The 25,958-nt window shown below is 35.2% G+C and overlaps 1 protein-coding gene across 28 annotated transcripts in view; it reads left to right on the top strand.

The window, feature by feature from the left end:
• R3HDM2 (R3H domain containing 2) overlaps positions 1–25,958 on the top strand; it is a 135,374-nt gene that overhangs the window by 55,598 nt on the left and 53,818 nt on the right. For 2 of the 28 annotated variants that reach the window (XM_074325521.2, XM_019742326.3), the window contains exon 1: positions 18,068–18,172. The exons of 24 other annotated variants lie outside the window; for them this stretch is intronic. The gene's annotated coding sequence lies outside the window, so the exon portion shown is untranslated. Of the gene's footprint in view, positions 1–18,067; positions 18,173–18,942; positions 18,967–25,958 lie in introns of those variants that run through there. 2 more of the 28 variants (XM_074325529.2, XM_019742327.3) reach the window with 2 other exon arrangements.

Raw genomic sequence — 25,958 nt, 5'->3', positions numbered from 1 at the left:
AATAGACTGAAAATACAAGGATGGAAGAAGACATACTAATGTAAACACTAATGAGAAGGAAGCAGGAGCTACTGTCTGAATATTAGACAAAGGAGTTTTTACAGTAAGGAATATTACTATGGATATAGAGCAATGTTTCATGATGAAAAGAGGGTCAGTTCTTCAAGAGTACTAACAATCATAAGTTTATGCATTTAATAACTTCAGAGTACATGAAGCATAATAAAACTGAAAGGAGAAATAGAGAATCCAGTGTAATTGGAGATTTCAACACTACTCTCAATTATTGATGAAAAATTAGACAAAAAAAATCAGTAAATAACTTGACCTAGTTGACATTTATAGACCACTTCACCCAACAACAGCATGATATATGTTCTTTTCTAGTATTAATAGAATGTTTACCAAGACAGACCATATTCTGGACCATAAAAGAAATTTCAATAAATTTAGGATTTAAATATACAAAGCATGTTCTTTTATCATAATGGGATTAAATTAAAAATTAGTAACAGAAAAATATCTGGAAAATTCCCAAATATTTGGAAATTAAATATACTCTGAATTAGACATCGATCAAAGAAGAGTAAGGGAAATTAGAATATATTTTTAGAAGATTGAAAATGAGAATATGACAAAGCAAAATTTGAGGGATGCAATTAATGCAGTACTTAAAATTTATAACATTAAATACTTCAAAAATAGATCTAAAATCATTGACATAAGCTTCCACCTTAAGAAATTAGAAAAAGAAAAGCATATCTAACTACATGTAAGCCGAGGAAAGGAATTTGTAAAGATCAGAGCCAAAAGCATTGAAATAAAAAGCAGAAAGACAATAGAGATTATCAATGAAACCAAAAGCTGGTTCTTTAAAACAAACAAAATTGATAAACTTTTAGCCAAACTTAGAAAAGGAAGAGAGAACACATTACCCTTATCAGAAGGAATGAAAGATGGGACATTACTGATGATTCTACAGCCCTTATAAAGATAATACCACAAACCAGTCTCTGCCAGTAAATTTGACAATGTACATTAAGTGGACAAATTTCTTGAAAGATACAGACTGCTAAAGCTCAATCAAAAAGGAAGAGAGAATCTGAATAGGCTTATATCTGTTACATAAATTGAATGAAGTTTAAAACTTTTCTACTAGAGAAACTCCAGGCCCAAGGTGGCTTCACTGCTGAAGTACTCCTACAATTTAAGGAAGAACTTATTTGCCACTTCTCTATAAACTTTCGAAGAGCTTCAAGAGGAGGGAACACTTACCAACCCATTTTATTAGCCAACCTTACCCTGATACCAAGATCAAAGACGTAAAACTACAGACGAATATCTGTTATGAACACAGATACAAAAATCCTTAACAAAATTTTAGTAAATTGAAGCCAGTATATGAAAAGGACAATAAATCATGATGAAGTAGGGTTTATCCCAGCATTCAAGGTTGGTTTAGCATTCAGAATGCAATGTAATTCACTGTATTAGCAGACTAAAAAATAAAATAACATAATTAAAAGAAGCATTTGTGTTAAAAACCCAACAAATTAAAAGAACTTCTTCAGTCTTATATCGGCATCTTTGACAAACCTATAGTTAATACTATACTTAATGATGAAATACTGAATTCTTTGCCCCTGAGAACAAAAACAAGGCATGGATGTTTGCTCTACCACTACTTTTCAGCATAGTAATGAGGATTCTCACTATTGCAATAAGGTAAGGGGGAGTAATAAATAGCATATGCTTGTAAAGGAAAAAGTAAAGCTTTTACCACTGCAGAGGGTAGCATCATATGTATATGAAACCATAAGGAATCTACAAAACTAGTATACAGTTAAGTTTTGGAAAGTTGCAGGATAAAAGTCAGTATATAAAAGTCAGTTTGCTTATATACCAAGAAGAGCAATCTGAATTGAAATTATGAAACATACCATTTACAAATAGTATAAAAATACAAAATTTTAGGGCTAAATTTGACAAGACAGATGCAATAGCTGTATCCTGAAAACCACAAAACATTGCTTATGGATGTAAAGATTGAAAATTGTTAAGATTTCAGTTCTTCCAGATCTATAGATTCAATATAATCCCAATCAGTTGATTCACTGACTAATATTTATCTGGAAACACAAAAGGTCTAGAGTAGACGAAACAAATTTGAAAACAAAGATCAAAGTTGGGGAACTTAACACTACCTGATTTCAAAATTTACTATAAATATTTAGTAATTAAGATGGTGTGGTATTGGTGAAACAAGAAACATAGATCAGTGAAAGAGAATGGAAGTCCAGAAATAGATCCACAAGTGTAGGGTCAATTGATTTTTGACCATTACTAAGGTATTTCATTGGGGAAAGGATAAAGTTTTAATATGTAGTCCTTAAACAATTGGATAACCATTGTAAAGGAGGGAAAATCTTTTCTACTCTTCTAGGTTCTCAGCTGGATCTGTGTAACAAAAGACATTAACAAGAAAAAAAAGTTTATTAATGTGTATCTCATATACACATAGGAGAAACTCATGGATGAGTAACTCAAAAATTTGGTTAGAACTTAGGTTTATATAGCTAGCATCTTAACAAAGGAACAATAAATTTTTAGAGAAGTGATAATATAAAGGAAAAAAATCCTCAGTCTAGTGATGGCCAATTGTGGGAAGGCAAATAGTTGTGAAACTAATGATAAATGCTAGTTAGTAAAGTTTGTGGTGTAGTGTCCTTTGGTGCCATCTCCAGGGTGATAAGGGTTATTTGTGATTAGCTTTTGTCCTTCCTGATAAAGAGGGGAGGACACCTTTGTAAATTTATGTCCTGCTTTTTGGCAAGTAGAGGGACAGCTTTTCTTGTATCTGCTTCTCAATTTCCTTCTGCTCAAAATAATCCTCACGCTAAAGTGCATATTTTGGGGTGGCAAATTCTATCCTTCACCACATTAAAAATACAATAACAGCAAAAGAACCCTCTAACATTACACCATCAAAAAATTAACTTAAAATGGATCATAGACTTACATGTAAGGCTAAAATGATTTAAGTTCTAGAAGAAAACATCTGAGAAAATCATTGTAATCATAGATTAAGCAAAGATTTCATTAGCTGAACATGAAAAGTACAAATTGGTAGTCACAATATAGCCATGGGGATATGAAATACAGTATGGGGAATATAATCAATAATGTTATAAAGATTATGTAGGGTGCCAGGTGGTACTGGACTTACCGGGGATCACTTCATGGACTGTGTGGCTACCTGATCACGGCACTATACACCTGAGGCCGAAGTAGAATAGTGTTGAATGTCAACTATAATTAAATATATACACAGGGGTGCCAAAAAAATGTACACACATTTTAAGAAAGGAAAACAACTATTAAAATTGTAATAATATATACCGATAACAAAAGATGAATACAAGTCACATTTGACTTCTGCAATTACAAGAGGTGCTCAAAGTGGTTACCATCAGCATTCAGACACTTCTGATTATGGCAAACTACTGCGTGAGCAACATTGACCAAAGTATCCACTTCTATATGTTTTTTGGCACCCCCAGTGTGTATGTGTGTGTGTGCGAGTGTGTGTAGTCATGGGATGTAAAGTATAGCATAGGAAATATAATCAATGGTGTAACAGCTATATACGATGTCGGAGGTGTAGTAGATTGGGGGGATTATCACTTTGTGAGGGGTGTAAATGTCTAACTATTACGTTGCTTTGTATACCTGAAACTAATTTTAAAAAAAAACAGTATAAAAGAAAAACAGTAAGTTTGATTTTATAAAAATAAAATTTCTCTTAAAAATACAGTAGAGAAAATGAAAAGACAAGTCATCGAGTAGCAGAAAATAAGTTTAAGTAAAACTTGTGTATAGGATATATGAAGAGCTCATAATTCAACAATAAAACAACCTAATTTAAAAGTGGATAAGACACTTCGCTAAAGAAGATACGGGATTGGCAAATAAACACATGAAAACATGTTCATCGTTAGTCAGAGAGAAATACAAATTAAAACTATAAGATGCCACTACACAACTATTAGCATGGCTGACCTTCAAAAATGTGACCAAATCAAATGTTGGATGTGGAGCAACTGGAACTCTTAGATGTTAATGATAGGAATGTATTATACAGCCACTTTTGACTTTTTAAATTATGCATATATAACAACACAGCCATTCTGCCTTTGAAGTGAATCCATATGTCTACATCAAGACTTGCATATCAGTGTTTATACCAGCTCTATTTATACAAGTTAAAAATTGTAAACAACTCATATTATTCAAAAGATAAGTATATAAATTGTGGTTTATTATACGGTGGGGCACTGCTCAACAATAAAAATGAACTGGTATTGATATACCAGTATGTGATATTGTAAAAGCTATTAATTTAAAAAATTGTTTACAGTCTTTTGGATGTGACATGGTGTTTCTTCATCTTAATTTGCATTTACCTCGTTACTAGTAGAAGATAAGCTTCATTACTTTTATTATTGGCCTTTTGGTTTTCTACTTGTGAGTCTTTGCCAGCTTTTCTAAAATTTGTCTTTTTCTATTTGGCTTACATGTATATACACTGAGTACCAATTAATTGTCATATATGTTTGTTTCAAAAAAATTTTTTCAATCTATAGCTTTTAATTGTTTATGTTTTTTTAATAATACAGAAGTTAAAAATTTTAAAGTCATCAAATATTACAATCTTTTTTTCCTGGTTTTTGCTTCTTCTGATTCTTATTTAAGAAATCCTTCCTTATGCGGAGGTCATAAAGATTCTTGTATATTTGCTTCTGGAAGTTTTAAGAATTTGCTTTTCATATGTAGGTTTTTAGTCCACCTGGAATTTATGTTTGTGTGTGGTGTGAATAGAACTCTAATTTTTTTCTATATGGATAACTATTTGCCCCAACCCATTTGTTACTCAATATTAATTTTGCCTCCTCTAATTTTGCCTTGAAGTCTTTTTGATATGTTGTTCTGTCTGTTCTAGGATCTCTCTATTTTTCCATTGGTCTGCTCAATTTCCACATGTCTTAATTATTATATAAGAAGTCTGTACCTCATAGGGCGGATCTCTTACTTGTTTATCTTATTCAAACAACAGTGACTCTTTTTTGTTGGAATTGCATTGAATCTGTATATTAACATGGAAGGAACTGGCTTCTTTGAGTAGTTAGCTAGAGGTATGGTCTGTAACTCCCTTTGTATGGGTTTTTTATTTCTTCAGTAGCGTTTTATAACTTTTTCATTAAAGATCTTTTGTTAGATTTGTTCCTAGGTAGTATTGATTGTAATTGTGTATGGGTTCCCTTTTTCTGTTCTTAGAATATAGATACATTGTTAATTTTAGTACTTTGATCTTCATTTCAGCTGAGTTCTTTTTAATGCTAAATGGTTAGTCCTTAGATTTTCTTGGATTCTACTACACACATTGCTAAATTTAGGACAGTTTTGTCTAATTCTTATACCTCTTAATTTTTTGTGTCTTACTGCTTTCATCTAATTCAGTATTCAATAGAGACAGTGATGGTGGCTGCTTTATATCATTCTTGACTCTAATGCATGTTCTTTCCTGTTAAGCTCAGTAATAATACTAGGTGTAACTTACTAAGTTGCATACTTTGTGCCAGGTACTATATGAGCAATTTGTTTCTAATTTTTGTATTATCTTGCAAGGAGGTACAATTATCCCCATTTTATAGGTGAAGTTCAAAAAGGTAGAGTAGTTTGCCAGTTACATGATTAGTGAGTAAAAAGCCTATAAATTAGTCACAGTTAGTCCTGTGCTTTACTTTGAGGAAAATTTTTCAGTGACAAGTAGAGAGTCTTGCTAAAACGAATTACTAACATTTTCTTTATGAATTCTCCATCTGCTATTTGCTATAGAAACAGCACATATTCCCTCAATACTTACTATTCATGGTCCTTAGTTATTGCTTCCTTTTAAGTCTTGATATTAATGGACACTTGTTCTTTAGTCTTAATTATGACTTAATTCAGAGTATGTCTTATTACATGTGCATATTTTCCTTGTCAGAATCACCAGCGGCTCCCTGTTCTACATCTCTTTTTTTTGTTTTTGTTTTTTGTTTTGGTTCTTTGAACATTTGATGTAGTTTTATTTGCCATCCAAATGTGGGAAAAGTCTTGAAAATTTTCCTAAAGCCTCACTCTCTTCACTCATGTAAACTTTCTTTCCAAAATTTTTCTTATGGAAGATTTAAACATAAATACAATAGGGAATAGTCTAATGAACCACCATGAATCCAGTACTCAGTTTCAACACAGTCGATACATACGAGTACTTTTGCTGTTATTGAAGTTGGAATATTTTAAAGCAAATGCACACATGTCATTTCACCTGTAAATAATTCAGGATGCATTTATAACTAATAAGGACTTTTTAAAACTAACCACCATGCCATTTTATATTTCACAAAATTAACAATAATACTTAATGTCATTTAATACCCAGTTCGTGTTTTGTTTTCCTCCGCTGTCTCCAAGGTATCTTCTTATAATTGTGTGAATATGGGTCCTAACAAGGTCCGTACATTTAAACTTCTTTTTAGTTGAACAAACTGGGAACCAGAGAGTCCCTTAGTGTTTATTTGGGGATGCTGTGGTTGAATTTTGTGTGTGTGTGATGCGATCTAGAAGAGCTAGAGGGCTTATACTAGAATTGTGATACTGCCCGTTTTGCCCGTACTGCCCAAGTCAAACTTACTGACTTGCTTTGCTCACAATTATGAGGATCTAAACATCCTATTTCTGTGACCCAGTAAATAGCTAAGATTCTTAGTTAACCCTAAGTCCAGTTTTGAAGATTTTGTTTTGTTGTAAAGCTCACATTTATACTAAGCTGGAGGGACCTAAACATTTCCAATTACCTATTTTCCTCATCAGGGTCATCTATTAGCTCATGTAGGTCAGTACAAGAATGAGTATTTTTAAAATAATCGGATTATAGAATCAGTGCATGGTTATTAAAAACATTTTATAAAATTCAGTGAGCAAAACTATATAGAGGAGAAAATAAATATCCCCTGTAATCTCACTCCTAAGAGACAGATACTTGTTATATATTTGTAATCCGTTATCTTTTCATAGATATTTATTTATAGTTAATACCATAATGTATACATAGTTTTACATAAGATTTTTTCTGGACTATCATATATATTGCCCTTGTTAAAAAAATTATGAATACATCATGAGAATGACTTTATAATATTCATTTGAATTTGTTATTTATTATGATTCCTATTGTTAATTTCTAGATTTTTCTCATAAATAATGCTTGTGAATATTCTATACAAAAGTTCTATATATTTTTGATTATTGAATAATGAGATTTCAATGTAAAACATTTAAAATACTTAGTGCTTTTACTGTAGAAAATACTCAAAAAGATTTTGGCAAATGCATCTTGCTTTTATCGTTTAATATGATCTGGAGGTCTTAACATACTCCATATGGATTTAGCTAATGATCTTTTAAGAGCTTAACTTTGTGGCGGAGCATTAGCATTCAAATATATCGCAGTCTGTCCCATCTTATGAAAACCTCTTGTGATCCTCTCCCTGCTCCAGCTACCACCTCATTTCTCTTCACAACAAAATTATTTGAAAGAGTTGTTTGTTCTTGCTATCACCAATTTCTGTCCTCCTTTCTCTCCTGAACCCACTCCACTTAGGCTTTCACCACCACTACGACTGTATTCCAAAATCCAGTATCAGTTGTAAGTTCTCATCTCATTTGACCTAAACATTTGACATTGTTTATCGCCCTTTCCTTGAAATGCTTTCTCACTTGGCTTCCAAAACATCACTTTCCTTTCTCACTGGCCATTCTTTCTTAGTCTCCTTTGCTGATTCTCCTGACCTTTTTTTTTTTTTTAATGAAAAATTTCAAAACTACAAAGTAAATATTACATTAACATCCCCCAATGTATACTTCAATAATCAACATTCTACTAATTTTTAAAAAAATAAATTTTATTGGGGAATATTGGGAAACAGTGTATTTCTCCAGGGCCCATAAATTCCAAGTCATTTTCCTTCAATCTAGTTGTGGAGGGCGCAGCTCAGCTCCAAGTCTTTAGTTGCAGGGGGCTCAGCCCACCATTCCATGCGGGAATTGAACCAGCAACCTTGTTGTTGAGAGCTCATGCGCTAACCGACTGAGCCATCATGGCCCCTCTGGAAGCTCACTGGAAGCTTGTTGTCTTCAATCTAGTTGTGGAGGGCGCAACTCACTGGCCCATGTGGGAATCGAACCCACACACCTGGTGTTCAGAGCCAGCGCTCTAACCAACTGAGCCATCCGGCCACCCCAACATTCTACTATTCTTGTTTAATCTGTACCTACATCCATTACTTACCCTCATTATTATTTTTCTTATTTTTAAAAGTCAGATGAGGTGTAATTTACATAGAGGAATATTTGCCCTTTTTAAGTGAACAGTTCTATAAATTTTGACAAACATATAGTCTAATAACTACCACCACAATATTTCTGTTATTTTAAATGGTTCCCTTTTGCCCTTTATAGTTGGTCCCTTTCCTTCACCCCAGATCCTGGCAATCACTGATCTGTTTACTATCCCTATAATTTTGACTTTTCCAGAATGTCATGTAAATAGAATCACACAGTAGGTAATGTTTTGATACAGACTTTCACTCAACATAATGTCTTTGAGATTCATCCAATTTGTTGCATACGTCAGTTCATTCTGTAGACTTTCATTGTATGAATGTACCACTGTTTATCCATTGACTCACTGTAGAATATTTAAATCAACAAACAAGTGTTGGCAAGGATGTAGAGGAAAGGGAACCCTTGTGCACTGTTGGTGGGAATGCAAATTGGTGCAGCCACTATGGAAAACAGTATAGAGGTTCCTCAAAAAATTAAAAATAGACCTACCTTATGACCCAGCAATTCCACTCCTGGGTATTTATCCAAAGAAATCCAAAACATTAATGTGAAAAGATATATGCACCCCTATGTTGATTGCAGCGCTATCCACAATAGCCACGATATGGAAACAACTGAAATGCCCATCAATAGACACCTGGATAAAGAAATTGTGGCACATTTATACAATGGAGTATTACTCTGCTATAAAAAAGAATGAAATCTTACCACGTGCAACAACATGGATGGACCTAGAGGGTACTATGCTAAGTGAAATAAGTCAGACTGAGAAAGACAAATACCTACCATATAATCTTACTTATATTTGGAATTTAAAGAACAGAATAAACGAGCAAACAGAACAGAAATAGACTAAAAGATACATAGAAAAAACTGATGGATGCTAGATGGGGGGGGGGTTGCAGGATAGGGGAGAAGATGAAGGGATTAGAAAGTACAAATTGGTAGTCACAAATTAGTCACAGGGATGAGAAATACAGTATGGGGAATGTAATCTGTAATGTAAAGAATATGTAGGGTGCCAGATGGGCATGGACTTACCAAGGGGATCACTCTATAGACTGTGTAGATGCCTGGCCACTAATGGACTTGGTTGGGGGTGGGGTTATCACTTTGTGAGGGGTGTAAATGTCTAATCATTATGTTGTTTTGTAAACCTGAAATCTTTTAATAATCAAAGTTAAAAGAATATTTAGGTTGTTTCGTTTTTGTTTTTGTTTTTGCAATTATGAATAGAGCAGCTATAAACATTTTTGTACAGGTTTTATATGAAAGTAAGTTCATTTCTCTAGGGTAAATAACTAGGAGTGGTGGGATTGCTGGGTCATCTGATAAGTGTATTTTAACTTTATAAGAAACTACCAAACATATTCAAGAGTGGCTATACCAGTGTATGAGAGGTCCAATGTATGAAAGTTCCATTTGCTCCATATCTTCACTATGATTATCAGTATTTTATATTTAAGTCCTTTGCCCATTTTTTTATTGGGTTATTTTTTATCATTGAGTTGTTCTGGGTTTTTTTTTTTTATCATTGATTTTTGAGAGTTATTTATATATTCTGGATACAAGTCATTTGTTGAGTACATAATTTGCATATATTTTCTTCCGTCTACTAGTTTGTCTTTATCTTAGCAGTGTTTTGCAGAACAAGTTTTTAATTTTGATAAAGCCCAACTTGTCAATTTTTTTTCTTTAATGGATTGTGCTTTTGGTATCTTAAGAACTCTTTGCCTAATCCTGGGTCACAAATATTTACTCCTTTATTTTCTTCTAAACATTTTATAGTTTTACATTAGATCAGCAGTCCATTTTGAGTTAATTTTTCTGTTGATACTAATTTATTTTTCCCTTTGGATGTCCAGTGATTTCTATACCATTTGTTAAACAGACTGTCCATTCTTCATTAAATTGCTTTTCACTTTTGTAAAAAATCAGCTGATATATTTATATGAGTCTGTTTCTAGACTCTCTTTTTCTGTTCAATTGATCTGTGTCCTTTCTCTTCACCAATTCTGTACCGTCTTGAGTACTGTAACTTTATAGTAAGTCTTAAAATTGGGTACTATGAACCTACAACTTTAGCCTTCAAAATTGTTTTGGTTATTTTGCTTCTTTGCCTTTCCATATAAATATTAGAATTATTTTGTCTGTATCTACAAAAAAAAAAAAAAAAAAACCCTACTGGGAGTTTGAATGGAATTGTACTAAATCTGTAGATCAAATTAGGAAGAACTGACATGTTTACTAATATGTTGAGTCTTCCAGTCCAGGAAAACAGTATGTCTCTCCATCTATTTAGGTCTTTGGTTTCTTTCTTCAGTGTCGTGTAGTTTTCTGTATACAGTTTCTGTACATATTTTGTTAAGTGTGTACCAGGTATTTAATTTTGACGCAGCAATCATAAATGGTATTATTTAATTTTTGGTTTTGGGGTCGACCCGGTGGCTCAGGCGGTTAGAGCTCCATGCTCCTAACTCCAAAGGTTGCCGGTTCGATTCCCACATGGGCCAGTGGGCTCTCAACCACAAGGTTGCCAGTTCAATTCCTCAAGTCCCTCAGGTGATGGTGGGCTCCACCCCCTGCAACTAAGATTGAACACGGCACCTTGAGCTGAGCTGCCGCTGAGCTCCCAGATGGCTCAGTTGGTTGGAGCGCATCCTCTCAAGCACAAGGTTGCTGGTTCAACTCCCACAAGGGATGGTGGGCTGTGCCCCCTGCAACTAGAAACGGCAACTGGACCTGGAGCTGAGCTGCGCCCTCCACAACTAAGACTGAAAGGACAACCACTTGACTTGGAAAAAAGGCCTGGAAGTACACACTGTTCCCCAATAAAGTCCTGTTCCCTTGCCCCAATAAAACCTTTAAAAAAAATTTTTTTTGTTTTTAAGTTATTCATTGCTAGTATATGGAAATTTGATTGATTAGGCAGTGTTGACTTTATGTCCTATGATCTTGCGAAACATATTTACTAGTTCTAGGAGGTTTTGTGTGTGTGGTGTGTATGTATGTTCCTTGGTATTTTATATATACACGATTATATTGTTTGTGAAGAGGATCAGTTTTTATTTCTTCCTTGGCAATGCCTTTTATTTCTTTTTCTTGGCTTTTTGTACTGACTGGGACTTGCACTATGATGTTGAATCGTAATGATGACAGTGGACAACCTGGCCTTGTTTTTGATCTTAGAGGGGAAGGCATCAGTCTGTAGGTTTGTTATAGTTGTCCTTTATCAGACTAAGGGAATTTTTTTCTGTTCCTAGTTTATTGAGAGTTTTTATTATGAGTGAATGTTGAATTTTGTTCAATGCTTTTTCTGCAACAGTTGAAATGATCATGTGGTTTTTTCTTCTCAATATGGTGGATTACATTACTTTTGAAAAATTGAACCAGCTTTGCATTCTCAGGACGTAATCCACTTGGTTGTAATGCATTATCTTATTTATATATCAGTGGATTTGATTTGCTAATATGTTGTTGAGATTCACACCTTTGTGAGGATATTGGTCTATAGTTTTCTTGTAATATCTTTGCCTGGTTTGGGTATCAGGGTAATGTTGGCCTCATAAAATTAGTTGGGAAGTGTTTCCTTCTCTTCTGTTTTCTGAAGAGATTATATAGAATTGGTACTATTTCTTTTGGAAATGTGTGCTAAAATTTACCAGAGAAAATATCTTGGCCTGTAGATTTATTTAATAGTTACATTACAGGATTATTCAAGTTATCTAATTCAGCTAGGGTGATTTGAACATTTGTGTTTTTTAAGGAAGGTGGACTCTTTCAACTAAGTAGTTGAATTTATGTGTTTAAAATTGTGTGTAATACACCTGTATTGTCTTTTTAATGTCTGCGGGATCTGTAATGATTTTTTTTTCATTTGTGTTATTATGTGTGTTTTCTCTCTTCTTTGTCAGTCTTGCTAAAGATTTGTCAATTTTATTGGTCTTTTTAAAGAACTAGCTTTTGGTTTCATTGATTTTATTTTGTTTTCAATTTCATTGATTTCTGTTTTTTATTATTATCTTCATTCTGATTAGTTTGAGTTTATTTTGTTCTTTTATTAGTTTCTCAAGGTAGAAAGTTAGGTTATAAGAGATCTTTCTGCTTATATTAGTCAGCTTGGGTTATCATAACAAAATAACAAGGACTGGGTGGCTTAAACAACACAAAATTATTTCTGACTTCTGGAGGCTGGGAAGTCCAAGATCAAGATGTCAGCACTGCATTCTGAGGCCTCTTCTTTTGCATTGTAGGCAGCTGCCCTCTAACTGTGTGTTCATATCACCTCTTGTGCATGCTGGGGGAGAGAGAAAGAGCAAACTCTTCAGTGTCTCTTATAAGGAAACTAATCCTGTCGGATCAGGGCTCCATCTGTATGACCTTTAACTTTAATTATTTCTGTAGAGGCCCCATTCCAAATAAAGACATACTGGGTTAGAACTTCAACATATGAATTTTGGAGGGACACAGGTATTTAGTACCTGACACTACTTTTCTAATACAAGAATTTAGTGCTACATAAATATTTCCCCTTCTTTGTTCAGTTCAAAATGTTTTCCAGTTACCCTTGAGATGACCTCTTTGACCAATGGAATTTTTAGAAGTATATTGTTTAGTTTCCAAGTGTTTGGAGATTTTTATGTTACATTTTTGTTACTGATTTCTAGTTTAATTCCGTTATGGTCACAGGACATACTTTGTATTATTTCAGTTGTTCTAAATTTGTGAGGGTTGTTTTATGACTCCATATATGTGGCTATCTTGGTGTATGTTCCAGGAGCACTTAAAAAGAATGTGTATTCTGTTTGTACTTGGAGTGTTCTATAAATGTCAATTAGATTCTATTGTTTGATGATATTGTTCAGTTCTACATTCTTGCTAATTTTTGGTCTAATGGGACTATCTGTTCCTGAAAGAGGGGTGTTGATATATCCAACTATATTTGACTATTTGTCTATTTTTCCTTTCGCTTCTCAATTATTGCTTTGTGTATTTTGAAACTCTGTTATTAGGTGTATAGACATTTAGAATTGTTGTCATCTTGATGAATTGTCCCTTTTACCATTATGTAGTGTTCTTCTTTATCCCTGGTAATTCCTTTGCTCTGAAGTCTACTTTGTCTAATATTAATATAACCATTCCAGCTTTTTTCTGGTTAGCATTTGTATAATGTATCTTTTAAAAATAGACTTTAGTATTCAGAACAGTGTTAGGTTTACAGAAAAATGGAGCAGAAATTACAGAGTTCCCATATCCCACTCTCCCCGAATACACATATTGTAAACATTTTGCATTAGTGTGGTACATTTTGCATTAGTGTGATGCAAATTGATGAATCAGTATTGATATGTTATTATTAACTAAAGTCCATAATTTATGTTAGGTTTCACTCTTTGTGTTGTACAATTCTGTGGGTTTTAACAAATGTATATCATGTATCCACTATTAAAGTAGTATACAGAATAGTTTATTCTGTTTGCTTTTAACCTGCTTACATCATTATATTTGAAATGAGTTTCTAATTTATTTGGACAGTCTCTGTCTTTTAATTGGTATTTTTGATTGTTTACATTTAATGTAGTTATTGTTATGTTTAGATTTAGGACTACCATCTTATTTGTTTTTTCTTTGTTCTTCCTATTTTTTAATCCTCTGATGATTCCATGATTCCCTTTCCCTGCCTTTGAGTCATTTGAACATTTTGTAGTATTTTAATTATTTAAATTTATTTGTTAGGTTTTCACTTTATCTTTTTATATAGTTTTTTATTAGTTGCTCTAGGGAACTTGATCTCTCTGTTCACGCACGCACACACATACATATGTGTGTGTGTATATATATATATACACACATATATATGTATATATATCTAACTTTTAATGGTCTACTTAGAATTAAGATTTTGCCATTCTAGGGGGAATGTTAAAATATTACCACCACATAGGTTCCTTTCCTATCCCCCTTAATGTTCTAATTGTCTTATCTATTACATTTACGTACATACATTGAAAACTCCATGATATAATCTTACAATTTTTTCTTTCAAATCTATTTTCAAGAACTCAGTTGGGGAAGAATAGTCTATTACATGTAACCAGATATTTAGCATTTGTATTTTCCTTCCTTCATTCCTAGTATTCCAAGTTTAGTTGTATTATTTCCCATATTTTTGAACTTTCTTTGGCCATTGTTTTAGAGGAGGTCTGCTGGCAATGAATTCTCTTAGTTTTCCATCATCCAAGAATGGCTTAATGTCATCTTCATTCCTGAGGGATATTTTCTCTGGTTATAGACTTCTCTGTTTATAGTTCTTTCTTTTTAGCACTTTAAAAATACTCTACTTCCTTCTAGTCTTCATAGTTTCTGATGAGAAATATGAAGTCATTTAAATCAGTGTTCCCTTAATTAGTAATGCATCATTTTTCTCTGGTTGCTTTAAAAATTTTTTATTTGTCTTTAGTTTTTAGCTGTTAGATTATTATTAATTCAGGAATAGATTTTGTTGTGTTTATCCTGTTTGGGGATTGCTGAACTTCTTGATGCTATCGGTTTATGCCTTTTGCCAAATTCATGAAATTTTTAGCCATTATTTCTTCAAATATTTTACCACATTCTTTCTCCCCTCCTGGGACACTGATGGCCTTCAAATATTAGAGTTTTTGGTATTGTCCTCTGGGTTCTTTTTATTTTTTATTTTTTAAAGATTTTATTGGGGAAGGGGAACAGGACTTTATTGGGGAACAGTGTGTACTTCCAGGCCTTTTTTCCAAGTCAAGTTGTTGTCCTTTCAATCTCAGTTGTGGAGGGTGCTGTTCAGCTTCAAGTTGTTGTTCCTTCAGTCTTAGTTGTGGAGGGTGCTGTTCAGCTTCAAGATATTGTTCTTTCAGTCTTAGTTGTGGAGGGCGCAGCTCAGCTCCAGGTCCAGCTGCTGTTTTTCTAGTTCCAGGGGGCACAGCCCACCATCCCTTGCAGGAGTCAACCGGCAACCTTGTGGTTGAGAGGATGCGCTCCAACCAACTGAGCCATCTGGGAGCTCAGCTGCAGCTCAGCTCAAGGTGCCGTGTTCAATTTTAGTTGAAGGGGGCGCTGCCCACCATCCCTTGCGGGAGTCGAGGAATTGAACTGGCAACCTTGTGGTTGAGAGCCTGCGCTCCAACCAACTGAGCCATCTGGGAGGCAGCTGAGCTCAAGGTGCCGTATTCAACCTTAGTTGCAGGGGGCGCTGCCCACCATCCCTTGCGGGACTCCAGGAGTTGAACTGGCAACCTTGTGGTTGAGAGCCCACTGGCCCATGTGGGAATCGAACCAGCAGCCTTCGGCATTAAGAGCATGGAGCTCCAACCGCCTGAGCCACCAGGCTGGCCCCTGTCCTCTGGGTTCTTGATGATTGGTTCTTTATTGGCCCCCCAATAATCTTTTTTCTCTTTATTGTTCATATTTGATGCTGATGCATATTTGATATTTCTGTTGAAATTTGATCTGTCTTCAAAATTATGTGTCTTCAGTTCGAATTTGATATGTCTTCAAATTCACTGATTCTCCTGTCATTTCTACTCTGCTATTGAACCCACCAAGTAAATGTTTATATTTTGGCTGTTATATTTTTCAGTTCTAAAATTTCCATCTGGTTCTTTTTTCTATCCTCTATTTCTTTTCTGAGATATTCTATCTTTCCATTAGTTTCAGAAGTGTTTTTCCTTATTTGTTGGAACATTTTTATAAGTTATTTTAATACCTGTCAAGATAATTCCTACATCTGTATCATCTCAATGTTGTATCTGTTCATCTTTCCCTATATAAATTGAGATTATCTTGGTTCTTTATATGCCAAGTAATTTTGGATTGTATTATGGAAATTTTGAATATTATATTACAAGGGTCTGGGGCTTGTTTAAATGCTACGGTGAATATTTTATTTTAGCAGACACTTGAGCTGGGTGGGTTCAGCTTGCAAGTTCTGTCCAGCCTTCAGCCGATGGTAATTCCGAAGTCATTTCAGTTTTCTAAACTTTCGCAGTACTATTTAGATCTGCTTTGCATGTTTACTACCCATTAATTCATGTAGGACTTGCCCAGTGGTTATTCTCATAGTCAGAGTGACTTTATTGTTAGGAGATACATACTGTATTATTTCAGGTGTGAAGGTCATTATGAGGACATCTCAAATAGTTCTGAAAACAATTATACACACGTACATACATACATACGTGCTAAATCTGTATATGAACTACGTGACAATTTTTGCATATTTTCTGTATGTTAAATATTTCTCCAAAATTTGGAGGCAAATAAGAAATACAGGTTAAAAAAATGCCATTCCTCTGCTTAAAAACTCCCAGTGGCCTATCATCTTGCTAAGTGTAAAAGCCAGATTCCTTTCAGTGGTCTGTTTGGCCCTTTAAATAAATAAGCCTTCTCACCTTCTAATGGCTTCTCAGCTCATTCAGAGTAAAAGCCAGAATCCTCTCTTTTTTTCTTCTTCTGCATAACCCTTCATGAATATGTCTCATGTCTAGAATATATCATAGTGTCTGGCCCATAGTAAGAACACAAGCATACAACAAACACATGCTTTAATGAATGACTAGTTGTCTTTGTGACAGGTCTTACTGTTTTCCTGGACCCTGCTACCGTATGTTACTTTGTGCTATTACAGACCTTGCACCACCTATAATGTCCGTTTCTTGCTGTAACAATAGAGATTATTACTACCTTTCTTTAGGCTCTTAAAATTAGGGCCTAAGGTCATTTGAGTCTTATGTCCCAGAGCCACACATCCTTTTAAGAACTATTTACTCTTCTTTGCTGGTATCCTTTCTACCACTTTATTTTAATCTGTTTATCCTCATCCCGATCCTTATACTGTGTTCCTATCCTTTTCCATCAGTTCTATCAGTAAGGTACCTTTGCCGTTTTCTTATTCCCCCATTTTATAGCCAAAGTCTTTTTCCCGTCCTTTTGGGAACAGATATGGGAGGAGGAACACGTAGCTACAAGTATCCTATGTTGCCTACTTCTTCCCCAAAATGAAAAGTGATTTTACTAAATAAAGCTCACTAGAAAGAAAATTATCTGTAACTAGGTTTGGTCTTAGTTTGTAAAGTTGCCTAAAAGCAACATTCCAGTAGCTTTTAGGCAAAGACCATTTCTCTGGTCTCAGTTATTTTGCAGGTGAGAAAAAGGCAAAGTAAATTTAAAAGTGAACTTTTAATTAAATACACATGCCCAACTCATTATTCTTTAATAAGACTCTATTTTGGCATCTCAACTTATGCAGCAGGAAAGAGCTGCTGCTGTGTCTTTAAAAGCTATCCTCAGAGCATTGTGGAGGCAGGCATGTCACTGAAGTGCTTGAATGGGAGAGGAGGTGCGTGTGTGTGGGGGGGTTCTTGCAGCGTGTGTGCATGTGTGTGTGAGTGTGCGCGCGCACACGCGAATGTGACTGTTGGCAGAGCTCTAGGTGACATCCCTCTGAACAGCTGGGCCGTGGTCTGCTTCAGCACTGCTTGTCAGAGCAATTAGCTTGCTGGAGACGCAGCCTCCAGGATCAGTAGCGTTTCATTCAAGGGTGAAGGGGGCTGGAGGGGACTGTGGGCGGGGAGGAAGAGGCACAGGTTTCCCAGAAGGAATTTCTTCCGGCAAAATTCCGGCAGAACAGATTCTTACAATGAGGTCTCCATTAATAATGTGAGCTTGCTGTTGGTTTAAGTGCAGATCCATCTGGGTGAGTTTCAGAACATTTTCTTTCTTTATATAAAGTCCTTGAACTCCACCGCCTGGGGAGGGAAGCAGCTAGAAAAATAGATTATCTTTTTGTATCTTGGCCAATTTAACACACGAGGGAAATTAGAGAAATTTTCATGTATTAAGTTTTGTGAGGGTGTTGTGGGCATTTTTGTATGATATTTTTTATCTTTAAAATATTTTTTAAATTAGGTTTGCTGGAACTTTTACTGTATATTCAGATTCTGCCTCTTTCATGGTATTTCAAGTGATGCTTCATTCAGATTTAGCTTCTGAGAACAGTGGTGATTTCTGTTCTCTTTAGTGATGCTGTTGACGCACATTGCAGGAAGCAGGGAATCCCCTATAAATATCCTTCACTGTGTCATTCCATAGCTATCCACACCCAGCTGGTGAATATGTCTCTCTCATGTCTTTATGTAACTGTCCCTTAGTCTTTAAATGTGATAAGATGAAATAATGTTGCTTTTGCTGTGTCGAGGAAGCTTTTTTGATTCTGAACGTCTTAGGAGGAATTTGTTCAGCCTTTTTATCGAAACATGCCTTTTGATGTGTTGAGGTTGTCATAAGAATTTTCCTGTGGGTTTACTGCTTATTTTGGATTACTTGTTTATTTCCTATAATTGGCTTGTTTTTGTTTGCTGGCCTTGGTTTCTAAAGAGTGCAGAGATGGGATTCCCTCTGCCTCCTGTGACGTAGTGATTTTGTTTGCAGTCTTTTTCTTCTGAAAGGGAGGGGACAAATTGAAAGAAGAAGAAAAATCCATCAGAAGCGGTGCGTTCTTCCATCTTTGCCTTGATGATAAGTGGGTGCACTAAACAGAGCTGCAGCCAAAGTGGGGTGTTGTTAATGCTAAGGATGCTGTCGTGTTTGTTGGTTTTGTTTTAGAATGGGGCCAAAGTTAGAATTGCTGAAGCAGAGTGCCTGAATTAACCCTATGTGTCTTACTGCTAATGAATTTTACCTAATTGCTTTTTCTAAATATGGAATGGAAATGTCTCATAAGCAGGTTTCTGGAACTTATCATCCATGAATAATTCTAGCTTGAGTTATAGAATTTGGAATTTTTCTACCTTATTTGCACTGGTCCTGAGCATGCAGTTTGTTCGCTGTTTTCTCAGACCTCAAAAATAGGTGGTTACATAAATTCCTTGCCACTGGAGTTAAGAGTAAAACTCTCATTTTGAATGTATGGAGCTAAAGCAAAGGTTTAGGAAGAAACGGTTAGATATACTCCTAGATGTGAACTTATCTTTTTGGATTAAGTGCTTGGGTGTCCAGGTCCTTTTTATGCAACTCCATTTTAATACCACTGATCTGTGGAGGGCTGCCTGCAAAGGTCAGTGTGAAAAATTCAATAGGCTAGAGCCTAGGAAAATTTAAGGTTTGCTTATCTTTGGATGTATTTGGATAGCATATGTGGAAAATTATCTTTAAGAATTTGCTGGTTTATTTTTTATCCTGATAGTCTTTTCTGTTCTATGCTTCCATTTATTCTAAGTTATATATGTGAAGTAAAAAAAGTAATGTCTGCTTTTCAGCTTACATTATGCAGTCCTATTTTTTATGATGATTCAATTATATTAATATTTATTACAGCCATAAATACTTCAAACTAACAAAATTCTAATTTTATTTAGAAAGAAGTGGGGGAAGCAGGAAAGGAAGATAATCCTAGGATAAACCAAGAGCATTCCAGAAGAATTAACCTATTACAAACTTGCCCGAGACTGGAGCTGTAAGGGTTAAGAGGAATTCCACTGCATCCATGCATCTTAGTATTGCAGCAAATATGTAGATAATTTCTTGCTAGCTTTTCAGGAAACCCCTGTGGTGGACAACCCTCATTAATCGTTGCTGGGAGACTGCTCTGACGTCACTGGGAGCGGTTCTCTTGTCTGCATTGAGGACAAGAATAGCCTTTGAGGGGGAAGAAAATGGCTGTGAAATTAAAAGATGGTTTTTGTTAACTTGGTTTTTCTTCCATTTGGGAGTGAATGAGTTAGACCTAAAGTCTTTCTTAAATGTTTCAATCATTAGCAATGGAAATAGTATTTAGAAGTCTTTTTATTTCAACTGAAGGTACCTTCTTTTTTAATCTTTGTTTTCTAACCAAGGTTTTGAAAGGTTACAGAAAAAAACGATGGAGAAGATTTGTTTCTTTTTATCCTTCCTTTTTTCCACTTTTTTTAATTAAAGGAGGAGGAAAAGCTCAAGAACTGCTTTTGCAAAAAGTGTTTAACATCACCCTGTTTGGGATATTTAAAAATGTGAAATATGTTGGAAGAACTTTTTGGCGAAATTGACAATGACTATTTCTGTGCCTGAAAATTACTGTATGTACTTCTCTCCCATGTTCTCCTCTCATAACCCACCCACACCCACTGCTATATAGCCTGTTAGGAGCTTGTTTTTTGGAAAAACATAGTGGCTAAATGCTTGGACTCTGATTTAGGCTGCCTGAGTTCAAATCCCACCTATGCCACTTGCTGGTTCTGTGACCTTGGACAAATTACTTAACCTTTCCATTTCTTCATATGTTGAACGTATGAAATGAAGGTAATGATAGTATCCATCTCCTAGGGTTGTTTTAAGGATTAAAAGAGTTAATACATGTAAAGCCTTTAACATAGTTCCTGGTCATCTTAAAGGCTTACTTATCATTAGCCATTATTAATATTTAGAAATTAAACAGGGATATACCATTTATATCTTCAGGTCACCCATAATTTTTGAGGAAGTCAGGAGAGATTTTCAAGCCATGTAGGATATTGACTTTTAAAAATAAATATAAGTATAATCTAAATATTTAAGATTAAAATTGACACAATTGGTTCTTTTGGTGTTTTTTTCCTAATTTGATGTTTATAAGTCAAATTGGAAAACAAATTCCCTCAGATTAACAGCTCTCCATTTCTTTCTTTGGCCACCATTGATCTTTTGACTTCTATAGATGATGGCTGATCTTTTTTTTTTTTTCTACTATTGATTCTGAGCTACTTTAAAATCTTAGGACATACTTACCCATTGTCTACCTTTGAAACTTTTTCTCCTCTGCTTTTCTCTGTGTGAGTTGGTGTGGTGTTCTTCCTCCGTGTATTTGTGAGACTAAGATTTACATGAAGTACTATGTTTAAAAACTCCTTAAAATCTAGCTTTTAAACATTTGGAATCTTAAATAGACTAAATGTCAAAACACAAACAAATACTAAAATATGGAATAGCTCCATGCCCTTTTACCTTCTTTTAATTTCATACTAAAGATTTAGAGTATTACTCTTCTGTGTGTTTTGAGGACTCACCTTTTGGATGACTTCAAGGTACCCTGACAAGAGCTGGTAAGGTGTGCAACATTCGTGGCAAAGAGAATACCAACCTGTGTAGCGTTTTATCCTTTCCTCCCTATGAAGTATCTTAGGCCAGTGAATCTTAAGGAGTACAGGGTACATATCTTCTCTGGTGGAATCTATGGGGAAGGAGAGTTAATATTATTAAAAAGGGGCATGAGTTGAAGAAAAAAAGTGAGGAGCGCTTCCTGAGTGAATGTCCTTCAAGTCCAGGCACTTTCATGGGCGGTGCTAAGTGAACCAGATGAGAAACACTATAATTAGATAGTGTGACTGTCCTTGTTTCTATCAACTGGAGTGAACTAAGGGGGAATTTTTTTTATCTCCAAAACTATAGAATGTATTTATCCTAGGGAGGTGATGAGAAATGTAAATGAAGATTTAAATACAAAGATACTCATCACAGCATTATTTTATTAAATAGTCAATAACAGGGAAATAATTATGGTACATGTATGTTATTAGACAGCTCTTAAAATGACTGTTAAAAATAATAATGGGAAAATGGTCACAGTTTAGTAGTAGTAAAAAGCATAGTATAAAAATATTCTATATAATGTAAATTACATAAAAATTATTGGACATGGAAACATATCTAATATGGATAACAATTTCATACAAATATAGAAACAAAATTTAGAAAAATATATCTCAAAACATTACTGTTATTAAAAGAATTATCTCTGAGTTACAGATTATGGGTGATTTTTCTTTTCTTCTAATACTTGTATTATTTTCTGTAAATATAAAGAAGCCTATAGTAATTTTCTAATCATAGAACAAGAATAAAAATATTTTAAATCCTTACTGTTATTATCTGAAAGTAAATTTTCAGATTATGTTATGGTGAGTGTGTGTGTGTGTGTGTGTGTGTGTGTGTATGTATGATAATTTGTATAAATTCCCGAGCATAGTGTTTGGAACACAGTAAACGTTCGATAAATGATTGCTGCTGCTGCTGCTGCTGCTGCTGCTATTGCTATTATTTGAGGAAAATAGCCTCCTATGATCAGAGCCTCGGGCTTTCACATTGAGAAGCAACATCACTGAGAAAATATCCTATTCGTGCAGTGTCTTGTCCTTCTGAGATCAATAAGTATGCTGTCCCTTTATATGTATAATACTGGTGCAAGATCTTTAAGAAAAGAGAAAAGGTTATAGGACCAGAGTGAAATGTTTTGTTTTTCTCTTATGAACATATAGAGAGGAAACTGATGTAGAGAGGGGCCTAGTAGTGATTTCTGTGCGGTCACTTTTGTTTTAGCTTTGATATAATTTATGGCTCCCACTACAAGTTATTTTTACCCCCTTTATGGGTTGTCTCCTTAAGAATTCTTGGGAGATTTGAAATAGTGTAACAGAAAGGGTTTTCTCTGTTCTAGGAAATTTCTGGTACTCTGTCTATTGCTTCTCATGTTAGTCTGCCCTTATGGATTGGGCCCCTTGGAACTCAGTGCTCACAAGAGATGTAGACGTCCATCTACTTCGGACTTGTTAAAAACTAAGATGTGTATATAGGAAATTACATTCATCATGTGAAAAATATACTGAAAATATACATGTCAGTGGCTGTTTTTACTGGGAAGTAGTGTCAGATATTCTTAACACTTGACTGTTTCACTATATTCACTATATTCACTAATTCACTATAATTCTTAATATGTGTGTTGTACAATAAATACATGTTTAGTAAATAGTCGTAGAAAGAATGACTGTAATCTTTATTTACTTTTTTATTTTTTTATTTTCAATTATGTTACCAAACCAAAGTCTGTGTGCCTGATGGCCAAAACTAAAAATGTCAGATTTGGAGTAAGGAAAGGTTTATCGATTGAATAGGCACCAACCAAAAAGATGGGAGACCTAATGGTGCCTCAACTCCATCTTGCCCTCTGGACTAGGTTAAGGGTTTTAAGGGGCTGGGGGTAACACAGGTATGCAGAAGTGCTGGTGGGCAAGTTTTAATTAGAGGACCTTGGAACTTGGCCATTTATGGAAAAGGGGGGTTAACACTGGGTCTTCCTGGACAGTGGACCCTTGGCTTCTGAAAGAGTTTTGGTGTTCAAGTTCCAGTTATGTCCTGGTCCTTTGTGTGCCGGGGTGGGGTTGGGCGAGACTTTGGCTCCAGGTGCCAGTGGAGGCCAAAGTTCTGTCCTCTGCGCATCTCCTCTGTGCACGGGCATCTCCTCTGTGCACGGGCATCTCCTCTGTGCATGCTTCAGCTGTGTGACCCACAGCCCTGGTCTGCCCCTGAAAAACCATTCAGCAGCTCATCAAACAAGATAGGACCATTGGAGCTGGCTCTGCGGTTACAGTTACAATTGACATTCAGTATTATATTAGTTTCAGGAGTACAGCATAGTGGTTAGACATTTATTTAACTTAAGAAGTGATCCCCCCATAAGTCTAGCACCCCCTGACACCATGCATAGTTCACAGTATTATTGACTGTATGCCCTATGCGTACTTTGCATCCCCGTGACTATTTTGTAACTGCCACTTGGTGCTTCCTCCTCCCTTCCTTTCTCCAGCCAGCCTCCCAGTCCCCTGCCTGCAGCCAGGGCGTTTGTGCCTGAGACCATTTTCTCTTCTATAATGCACAATAATGTGAATGTACTTAATGCCACTGAACTGTAGACTTAAAAATGATGAAAATGGTCATTTTTATGTAATATGTATTTTACCACAATTAAAACAAAAAATATGATAATATGAGCCAGATGAAAATGTACAATTTCCAAGCTAATTTTAACCCTAACCTCTCAGATTCTACTTCTCAGCCTTCACTTACCACCATGTACCAGAAGGTGGGGACAAAAGTAGCTTGTTGCAGCCAGAGATATTAAGTCAGTTACTGATGAAAAGCATGCCAGAAAGGGGGGAATACCTTATAATACATCAGGTGGATTATAGAATGTTAATGACCACATTGGGGAGAATGATGAGTCTTTTTCTGTCTAGTCTCCTCATCTGGTTTGTAATTACCGTGTTTCCTCTGCTTCAAGGAGGCCTGCACTGAGAGAGAAGGACTGGGGGCATGTGGTATGTGAAGAACAAATGTATAATTTCCTTATTTGGACATGGCAATCTTTTTTTCTCTAAGCATAATGGGGAGGGGAGTATAGAGAAGAGGACAGACATAGAATTCCAAGGACTGTAAGAGCTGACTGTGATTTGAGAATATAGAGAATAAAAGCCTGATATCTGTGAGTTTTAATGTTGATTTTAACATTTCAAAAAAAAGTTATGGGAAACAAAGGTTAGCTCTATATATTATGGCATGGGAAGCTTCAATATTGTGATTTTAGCTGGGCAGCACTCCCCTTATAGTAATCCCTCAATTTGTCCTGGTGTTAGTTTTTTTGCAGTTCAAGGATTAAATTAAACAAGAGGAAATCTTCAGAGTTTTGGGGATCCCTTGTTGTTTGCATAGATTCATTGTCATTGCTATTGACTTTTTTCCCCCCGCTATTCATTTTTAGTATATCAGAAGGACAGCATTTCTTATTTGTCTGTAGAGATATTCTTTGACAGTGTTTGCAGCAGTTTCTGTGAAAAATGCTTTATTTTTAAATTTAAAGGGGGGGGGTAAGGGGCATCTCATCTTGTAGCTCTTAGTGATAGAGCCTGTTGCTATGGAGTCCTGGTTCAGATTGGCTGACCTAGGGGCCAATGAGCAGATAGAACATAAACACATCATCATTTAACCTTGCAGAATTCATTTGCTCAGTGATATATGACATTAATACCATAACTATATATAGAGCTGTGAAATAAAATGTTTCAAGAATGGTGTTTTTCTCTTTTCTTTCAGAATTAGCTGTTTAATATAAACACTATAATGATACATTATCTTCTTAATGTGATTTGATTGGGAGAAGATGTGGTAGGAAATATCTATCATCTGTTTGTGAATTGAGCTGCTGCTGCAGTCAGTTGGGCTTATGCCAAGTCTAAGTCAAACTCGGGCCTTCTAGACCAGAGGAGATTTGTCTTTATATCTGAAGCGGCCTTGATTATTTTGGTAGTTTTAAAGCTGAGTCAGGAATTGGCAGCTTTTCCTTGTATTCCCTTTTTTTTCTTCAACTCTGATATGGTAGATCCCTGTTGATGTTCCAGTTACGTGCCATTTGGTTTGGACTTAGAAGATTCACTGGGAGTAGCTTCTGTGTTTTCCGTTTTCACTTTGCCAGCGTGTTCATATTTATTAACATTGGTCTGGGAGATTTCTTTCAGCTCAGTGTTAGTTCCTTGTCATAGCAGATCACGGCATGTATTGTCTTCTGTGCCTTATTTATTACTTTAGAGACTGATTCATTCATACAAAGAAAATTCCCCCTCTAGATCTTGTAAATGAAAGAAGTCAAGAGTATTATGTTTCTCTTTGTATGTTTTACATCAGGGATACTTGAAAACTAA

This window comes from Rhinolophus sinicus, chromosome 1 (genome assembly GCF_057876585.1).
Source record: "Rhinolophus sinicus isolate RSI-liver-muscle chromosome 1, RSI-T2T, whole genome shotgun sequence".
In the NCBI taxonomy this organism is placed as follows: domain Eukaryota; kingdom Metazoa; phylum Chordata; class Mammalia; order Chiroptera; family Rhinolophidae; genus Rhinolophus; species Rhinolophus sinicus.
Note: the sequence above shows the minus strand (reverse complement) of the source record. Positions and strands in the feature narration are given on the sequence as shown.